Raw genomic sequence first — 9,554 nt, 5'->3', positions numbered from 1 at the left:
TCTAATGGCGTTATAACTTAACAAGAATGTTTGATAAAATGCAAGCATCTCCCGAAGTTTTCTAGAAGCAAGTTGAAGAAAAAATGATAATAACAAGAACTTGTGTTTCAAATAGTTCAAGTCCGGTATTTGATGATAAGAGTTCATGCCGTACATACATGTATCTTCCGAATATATATATACCTACCTCTATACCTATATGAAAATATGAAGATGGAAAATATTCCTGCAAGGCGCTTTTCCGGTAGCGAGCGTTTCCATGTTCCGGGTGCGATGCAGCCAGCCCCGTAAAACTTTACTTTTTGTTGCCAGGTATTTTATTCGATTTTCCTTTTTTTCCGTACCCTCCCATTCACCGGGATCGAACACCGAACGTCATACTCGGGAATTACCATCAATTACGTATATTACAACCGCGAGGGGTTCGAGTACATCTAATAATGACGAATGCACGTGCAGATTTCAAGCAGCAAGGACAATAATCTGACATATTTTGGTCCTCGTGGGCATAATATACGAGCCAGTGCAGAATGCATTCTGCCAACTACCGGTCCGCTTTACAAATATATGCTGGAACATAACTTCTCACTTGCGGTAGGCCAGCAATGGTTACTGTTCGTTCTTATCGAAACGTCGATTTGCTACACGCTCCACTGGACAATCTTAATACAAGCCATACCTTCGACGCCTTTATTTTTCACTGGCGTTTGTTCTAACGCTAAATCACCCTTATATGTCTCTACGACGCTATTGGACGCCGAAAGACTAAGCCAGAGCAGTTACTCTCGTATTTCGCTACGAGACATAAGTACCTGTATACGGCGTGAAAATACCGTAGCTGAATTTCATGCGAACTCGATTATTTCTATCGCAACGAACTGCGTGTGATGCGATCACCGAATATTTTTCCGGCATGGTAGGCGAACCGTGCACCGCCTCGACTAATTACGGAAAATTGGGTCGTAACGTACGTACGTGTGCGAAGAGCGGGCGAAAATTGCGTGTGAAATTCGCAGTCGAAAGGCAAAGTGCGGGTTACAGACATCGGTATCATTGGTATCGAGTTCTTCGACATTTAAACTCTGGAGAGAGTAAAGGAAGCAAAGTCCTAGAAAAGTACTCGACGTCCTCGACGTATACGAGGTAACTTTTACAGGTAACTCACGTCAACCTCAATCTGAGGCGATAAGCGAACTGTGAACATCACTTTCCTCCCTTCTTGAATCCAATATTTCATACAGTCAATTCACATGAAACTGTATACAATATGGGGATACATGCGATCCTCTGCCGGGTCCGCTCTATACCTATAAAAACTTTTTTATCGTTCGAACGAATTATTCGATGCTTGTAAAAAGTACTAGTCGCGATAGTTTTTTGTGTCCACTTACGCAACGCCATTCCAACGAGAGTTTGTCACACGAACGATATTTGACAAACAATTATTCACGAATTCCGGATATTTTTGAAAAGAATTTTTAACACCTGCAAAAAAATGAACGAACAAATAAACAATATTGAAATTACCTCGCGTGGCACGTACATAACTATTATGGATAATTCGAGACGTATAATAGCCATCGCTGCACGGACAAGCCATCGATAAAATTTTCACGCAAAACTCGCGGCTGTCCAGACAAAATGATGGGTGGATCTTTTGTTTCACCTCTTTATCTGTAATACGCTGTCGATTGTCACCGGCATGTACGACTCGTCGCAACGTCATTGATAAATTCATTGGCAGTATGCCCCCCCCCCCCCCCCCGTGTCTAGATTAAAATGCAGGTATTCGTAGGTATCAGGAAAAAAGAATTTGTCGAAAATTGTCACTTGCACCTTCCGATTCTGGGACTGCAAATTATCAATGCTGACCCGGATATCAGAAGATCTTATAATGTCCAATACGTTGAAAATGAGCAACCCTTGTAGCTCTCCTTGTGATACTTTCATCCGTAACTACACGTGTTTGTAAGATTCAACAGATAACGCTTCATGAATTTGTCAACAACAGAAAATAGAAAAGAGCTAGAAAAAAAAAAAAATCACACAAAATACGGAGAACCGATTCTAATGCCTACGAACCAAGCACCGGAATAATTTATCCCGAAACGCGAAACTACGTTGAAAACTGGAATCGAACATTTTTACTCGAATTCATGTTGGGTCCCCTATATTCCCGTTTATCCGTCTTCCGAAACTCCGCAGATGCGTTGACGGGATATCGAGGACGAAATAAAATTCGTTACTAACGTTACACCGTCAACCTTTGCACGGTCTGATATAAAATGTTCCCCAACTATCTTTCGGCTCTTTCCTTCCTTCTCGCTTTCTTTCTCGACGGAGCAGCAAAACTATCTTACACGACCGAGCTGCCAATTTCCTCGGATCTGAATACGCCGAGCAACAACTTGTTAGTTTTATTGTTGGTTCAACGTTTAACGGACTCCCACGATTATATATTTATCAACCTCCCCTCCCCGTGGTGTGGTTGAAAATCCGAATTTTATCTCAATTAAATGTGCCATTCGGAAAATGTCACACGCCGGCCAACGGCCTATTCAAAATCCTTGACGAGTCGGGGCTCGTACATCGACAACTGATCGGTAGCTGATCTTCGCCTCTCATTTGACTTGGCGTAAAAATCCCTATCCGATGTGTATACGATCTGAATACAACTGTAGATATATGTATGTAACATATATATATATATATATATATTTCCACATCGCATGGATGCTTTCGCGAGGTATTCCGAACGGCATTGCGCATATGTATGCTGCTGGTGCTGCTGGGAGCTGCTGCTGCACCGATCACTAGGTCAGTAGGACTAGGTCGACGCACGCCCGACACAGTCCTCGTTACGAAGCTGTCAACTCTTTTGTGCACGTGCTTGAATATTGGAATACTGCAGCCCTTCATCGAAGGGTAGGTCACCCGTAAAAAGCGACGTTGAACCGTTACGAAGGTTTGCGTGACGCGCCGAAAAAATTTCGTCCCCGCTACCCGCGACGCGCTCAGCGTTCCGTGTATCTTTACGGATTGAAGAAATTAAAAGTTCGAAGCGTGGAGATCGGATATCCGTTAACGCTGACGGGCAGCCGCCGGGCGAATAAAACCACCGGCCTACTGAAAAAAGAATGAAAAATTTTCTATGCAATTACGAACATAGATTAGCTAGATAAAAGCTATAACGTTATGCCGCGAGAGATAAGCTATACGGTGGAAATTTCATTCCCCGGCTGATTCGAATTTGCATCTTAATCCGAAATCCGTGTAACTAAAATCCAGAAAATTGTGTATTCGTAAAAAGATGGCCATTGGTAGACGGGTAAACGGACCGCGAGTACACTATGTAATTTCCATGTAAGCATATGTTTGTGTATCCGTGTACATTTACATGCATCTATGTATGTATACGTACATATATACTTATTTTACCTCGCGTTTTTAGAAATTTCTCTTTCGAGACGAGTTTTAGCTGTGGTTAGATACGTATAAGACGTACGCGCATACATACACAGGTGCCTATACGTACTTGCACATCCGCGGGCACGTTCGTACGCGAGGGCATACGATCCGTGCACGTGTGCGTTCGTTCGCGTGTAGGTATATAGGGGAGCGGAATGCCGCGGGCGAAGCAGGAATATATTTCAATCCATACGCCTCGTCCTCCGCGTCGTCTCGCCCACTCCACTCTTCACCCAATTCCCTCTGACTTCTTTTTCTGCGTCTTAGATTGTCCCGGTTTTCCTCGAGTTTTTCTTGATTGGATTTTCATCGTGAGCACTTGCATAAAACATCCCTCTTCCATCTCCTCTTTTTCGCCCCTCAAACTCCGCGCTTAGCTCATTGCTCCGCACGCGTTGATTTTATCGGCAAACTGTTCGAAAAGAGTTTAAATATCACGTCGATCGTAGGATTCGATATCGCGTCCATGCTCACCTATCCGAAGAGAGTTAAAACTATCAGAAATAGTTGACGTGACGACGCCATTATAGCTGTGCCGATCGTCGAGTTACGTACGTCAAAACCGGATCGCTTGTGTCTCCGCGATATTTGATCGTAAAAATCAACCGCTTATCCATCACATCGATGGGTTTCGGGTAATCAATTATTTTTACAACCGGTGTATGTATAATATTTGTTTTTTTTTGGGAAAAATAAAACGAACCCCCAATCGTAACGGATACTCTCGCTTATTACAATTTCTATAGCCGAGAGTATTGTCATTGATGCATGGGCCGGACCTTTCATATTCGCCCCTCTGAAGTTATCGCGATTCGTGTACCGGAATTAGGTATTAAAGTCGAATGATTTGATGGGATACGAAAGGAAACAGATATGTGTGTTTATTCGATAAAGTATCGCGCGAAATTTACCAATTTTCGGGTAATTCTCTCCCTGTTGCCCGATACCTGGCGTTATCCCGATAACTCTCTTCATCAATTTAATGTGGATACTATATAGCAAGTAATCTCCTGTGTCACGAATCATCAAATCATCGATATTCTAAAACCTTTTGCCTACCAATTGTTGACAACGGTCGTGTCATCATTTGACAATATGTTCGCGCGAAAAATTTAATTCTTTTCTCTCATTCTGGTTGAATACAAGACTCACCAAGCGAATTCAAAATTCGTAAGGATTATGGTGATTTTTTCATTTTTCTGGTTGAAAAAAAAAGGAAATTTCAGCTTGATTGTTGGCATCAATTTGTGGATGCAAAATGTATATATTTGTTTTTCGACGGTCGTCCGATTCCTACATTTCCATTACCTCATTTGAAAAGGTAAAAATAATACAATATTAACGGAATAAATTAACTTCCGACAAGTTATCGAGAAAGATTTGCTGGCATTGAAAATTTCATGAACCCTAACGCTCGTAAAATGGAGTCCAAAGTACCGGGCAATCAACATTCAATGCAAGAAGCTAATGGAATAGAAGATTATCACTGGAGAGCTAGTAGCCGCTGATTGTAAGAAATAGCGTCACATTTAGAGAAGATTTCCTGGATCAGCTTCAGCAGATTGTAAGCCTATTTTTCTAAGGAGGCCTTCTACGTAAAAATCAAGTGGAGCATCTTCGATCATTACGCCGATAGTACTGAACGATAAAAAAAATTAGTTTCTAACTCGACTCGATATTATAAAATATGTGTATAGATTAGTATCTTTTTTCAAGATTTTCTTTCGCGTGTCAAGGGCAACGATTCCGATAGAAAAGGCGTATCACTTTTCGGAAGAAGCGGAAATAATTTTCAAAATTAATACCTCGAAGATTCCACAAGTAAGTTGAGTAAAAGTCTTATTGCAATTTCGAGCGATATTTGCTTTGGAAAAAAACAAAAAAAAAAAAAAAACATCTCTTCGAATTATTCAACGTTGAATGTTCTGCCGTTTATTATTTTTAATTCATATAGTCTGCGCTGGGCCCGATCTTGAGGAAATGAAAACATGATTAAATTTTAATAACCTTACCCTAATTACGATGGATTTTACCGGGAAGTAAAATTTAATAATTTTTGGTTGACGATTGTAAATCATTTTCGTTTTCTATCCAACCCCCCGCGGTGACTGCATAATTGAACGAACAAATCTCACTTAATTTAACTTAAATAATTAACCTTTTCAGTTACCTCCTTGTAGAGACAACGAATTCTTGGCCTTCGTTTCATCATATCCCCGCGACGATTCTCAATTTATAATTCATCGTGACGGAATACACGTTTTCAACACATTCGTTGATCTATATTTGACCCGATTGTTGATGTGTTTACCTAGATCTTTTATATAGCCTGTGATCCGTTAAAAAAAATCTATAAAAATAAGTTTTATTAGAACAAAATCCGATCCACTAGCCGTCCGAACGCCGTCGACGTACGTCCGCGTAAATTGAAAGCAGAATCCGAAGATTGGCAGATTTCGGAAATCAGAAGCACGGTATAACATGATATCGCCGTAAGGGACGATTATCTTAGGCACGTCGTTGCAACGACTGGTGGGGGTACGTTCACGTGTACGGTAGATAGATACCCCGAAAATGGGTCAATGCAGACCTATTCGGGTATAGACGGGAAGGGAGCTCCGCTGTACCTCGCGGGGATTGTCTCTATAATCGTAAAAACTGGATACCGAACGTGGAAGTGCAACGTCTACTTCCGTCATTATCCAATATTTCAACGCTTTCCACAAAGAAGGAAAGAGAGGAAAGGTTATCAAGACCCCTCCGAATCATCATCTTTCAAATATTCTTGGTCGTTTATCATCAGCTAAACTAAAACATCACCCTAATAACCGTCCGAAGTTCGCGAGGTTCTCCTCATCCCAAAATCTTCGATATCAGATCGCTAAATCAGCCCGCACACAATCAGCCGCTAATGTATTACGTCCGAAAATTGAATACATTCTTCGAACGACCTACGACCAGAACGCAACGGTGTTAGCTTTTCCACGTTTCCGATAGCAATAACTGACAAAAAAAAAAAACTGAACGAACTATAAGAGCTTGAAATCCATCTCACGGATTATATTCTCAAATAATCTTTCGTAATACTTCAAACAAGTCAAAATTCCTTCGCGAAAAGCACAAGTTTTCACAAGGGCAAGGTGTTACCTAGTTACCGAATACCAATCACAGTCGATAAACTCTGCACATTCGTCTAAATCATTAAAATTCTTTCAAAGAACGTTTTTCGAGTCTCCTGATCTTCGGGAAGCACGTGGAAGAAAATGATCGAAAACCATTGACGACGACGGTGATAAGAAAAGGGGTAATAATAAACGTGTATCATTTTTTTTTTCTGGAGAGAGAAACTTTCTTTTACGCGAAATTTATACCGTACGTCTAGGGAGTTTAAAAGGAGCGGACCTTCCATACGCGGTGCAAACTACCGGGACGCAATAAAATATTAAAAGATAGGGTCCTCGTTCCGGACGGTCCTGCATTCTGAAGCTGGTCCCAACACAGGTGAGTACATGTATACTGACCTTCAAGATTCGGGCCTCAAAGGTCGTAACTTTTATGATTATATAGGTCCAAGATATTACGCCTGACTATTTTGCACGTCCACGGTGCACCTTATACGACCGTTTCTTGGAGTGGATCAAATTGATAATGCGCATCGTTTAATAGAGAAATTTCACGACGTGTTATCGTTCAAGAATTTACTGAAATTAAATATAACGTGAATCTGATGTGTATCGAATTTTCGATCGGTGGAAATAAATTCCGGGAATATCTTCTCTCCGCATTATTAATTACCCTTTCGCCAAATAACATCCGCAGAGGCATTTTTAATCGGTCTGATGAATAAAAAATAAATCGACCGGTTTCTACCCACGCGTGAATTAAACTCGACGTTAATTTATTAAATATGAGAATTGCGGCTTTCATTTTCAATGATCTGGAATTATCAAACGCAGCCAAAATATTCGATAATTTAGTCATCAATTATGCAATTACCGAATGATAGATATCATAAGCGATGGTAATCCATAACTATACCTGTCAATAGATATAACGGGGGTGTAATTTTCACAGTTATTTCAATAAAATGTTAATTATTTTTTCTGTTGTTATTGTTTTTCCTTCTTTGACGTTGGGAATGGGAATCTTTACTTTTGTACGGACAAAAAATTTATATATTTCCGCAAGGTAAATAGGGAAAATCGGGAAGACTAACTACTTATCTATACCTATGTCTATATACATGGTGAAACTACCGTGCGGGGAATGGATGTAATAACGTCATTAGCCTCGTGTCCTTTGCACGCCTATTTCGTTGTCGTTATCTGGACCGTTTCGATTCGTCGAGTGTAGGAGACGTTTATCCCGAGACAACTAGCTATGCCCTAGCAATGAGCCACTCAACTCAGATTACCAGCCACTCCAATTATTTGCTCAACGTTATACTAACGAAATTAGGAGAGAATCCACAGCATCAACCGGATAGCGTAGTGAAAAGAAAACTTCTACTAAAACAATCAATCATTATATACATAGCAGATCAAACTATCGCAGTTACTAATTCGCGAAAAATCTCCGACGAATTACCGAAATGATGAACGAACATTCCTCTTATTTCTATTAGAAAAGTAGCCGCGGGTATACCGTGCGGTTCCGAAGAAAGATGCTGGTAATATTGGCACATCCCCCTCCTCCCACACATGTATACTCGTTTCTAACGATTGTAGTACAAACGCATATTTTACCAACCCTTGGACACTCTACGACAAGCTACAAAAAATCAATAACAGCATTTTCCACATACCGCACATTCATTGTGTGCCCAGAATAAACAGTCTCACCTCATTCGGTATTGAGAATAATCACATCTTTAGCGAATACTATTCTGGGTGAACGTTGGATTGAAATTTTTTTTTTTTTTTCCCAATCATGGACCAGATCGTCGAGGATGTACCGTTAATTCAAATGAGTCAATTGAAAAATAATAAAAGAATTAGCCCCCTATATATTGCGTGGCCGAATAACGAAATGAAAATTTGGTAAATTGATATCGTTCGACAGTTTATAGTAAATTAAACTTTTGTCTGTGATACGACTGGGTCTTTTGACGGACCTTTAAAATTTTAATCTCTGAGTTCTAAGGTTTTTAAACTCTCAAGTTTTGAACATTCGACTCCGCCAATACTGATGGATGGTCTAGCGGTTATTTTGCCGAGCAGCCCGGATTTCTCGACGATTTTTTGAAAGCCCGGAACACTTTGAAAACCTGGACTGAAGCTCATTTTCCGAAAGATGTGAAAATGAAGTGTACAGATGGAGCGTTGAAAGTATCGATCGAATACTTAAATCTAAATTGCAAAAAGGTTTGTATTTGTGGATGTGTGTTCACCACTTTCATCTTACTACCGTATTTTTCACGTATCAATGTATATGGCACAGTAATCGAAAGTTCATACTCTTCTCAGTTCTGAAGAGAATCATAAAGATCGACAGTCATGAATATTGATCTCATACCATCAGAGATCTACGAATCATAGTGAAGAGACAAATAAGTTCCTAATAACTCGATTATAGATTGAAGAAATTGAATAATAATTTTCAGATAATACCTAAATGACAAAAATTAGTAAATTGTATTCACTGTCAAGAGTAAATTGCTCGATAGTTGTTCATCTAAATCAAAGTGAAGACTTAAGCCTAACATAATGGATGATATATTTGGATCGTGAGAGCCTAGATCTTCGTAACTGCTTCTGGAATTATTAAATTGCACCAAATTTATGAATTGGCAACAAAAAAAGTTGGTTCTTCTTTTCCAGACCACGACTCAACTCGTATATTGAACTATCAATGGTTATTTATAATCAGCTTCTATTATCGACCACAGGCAAAATCGAAAGACTTCAATGTTGACTGAAAAAATAACGGTGGGTAAGAAAGTTCACCGAAATGCTTACAGTAACCAGGGTGTAACCAATTGTTGAAACTATAGAAGTTGACTGGAATATGGACCGACCTTGTGAGACGCGTACCTACCGTAGTTAACGCGTTCACCATAAACCAATCTATCACAACCAAGTGTTGAC

The 9,554-nt window shown here is 40.0% G+C and overlaps 1 long non-coding RNA gene across 1 annotated transcript; it reads left to right on the top strand.

The window, feature by feature from the left end:
• Positions 1-2,167: 2,167 nt before the first annotated feature.
• LOC125501007 lies at positions 2,168-7,264 on the top strand. The gene is made up of 3 exons (XR_007278469.1): positions 2,168-6,772; positions 6,851-6,969; positions 7,036-7,264. It is a non-coding gene; the product is annotated as an uncharacterized LOC125501007 (long non-coding RNA).
• The last annotated feature ends 2,290 nt before the right edge of the window (positions 7,265-9,554 follow it).

This window comes from Athalia rosae, chromosome 5 (assembly GCF_917208135.1).
Source record: "Athalia rosae chromosome 5, iyAthRosa1.1, whole genome shotgun sequence".
Lineage (NCBI taxonomy): Eukaryota > Metazoa > Arthropoda > Insecta > Hymenoptera > Athaliidae > Athalia > Athalia rosae.
Note: the sequence above shows the minus strand (reverse complement) of the source record. Positions and strands in the feature narration are given on the sequence as shown.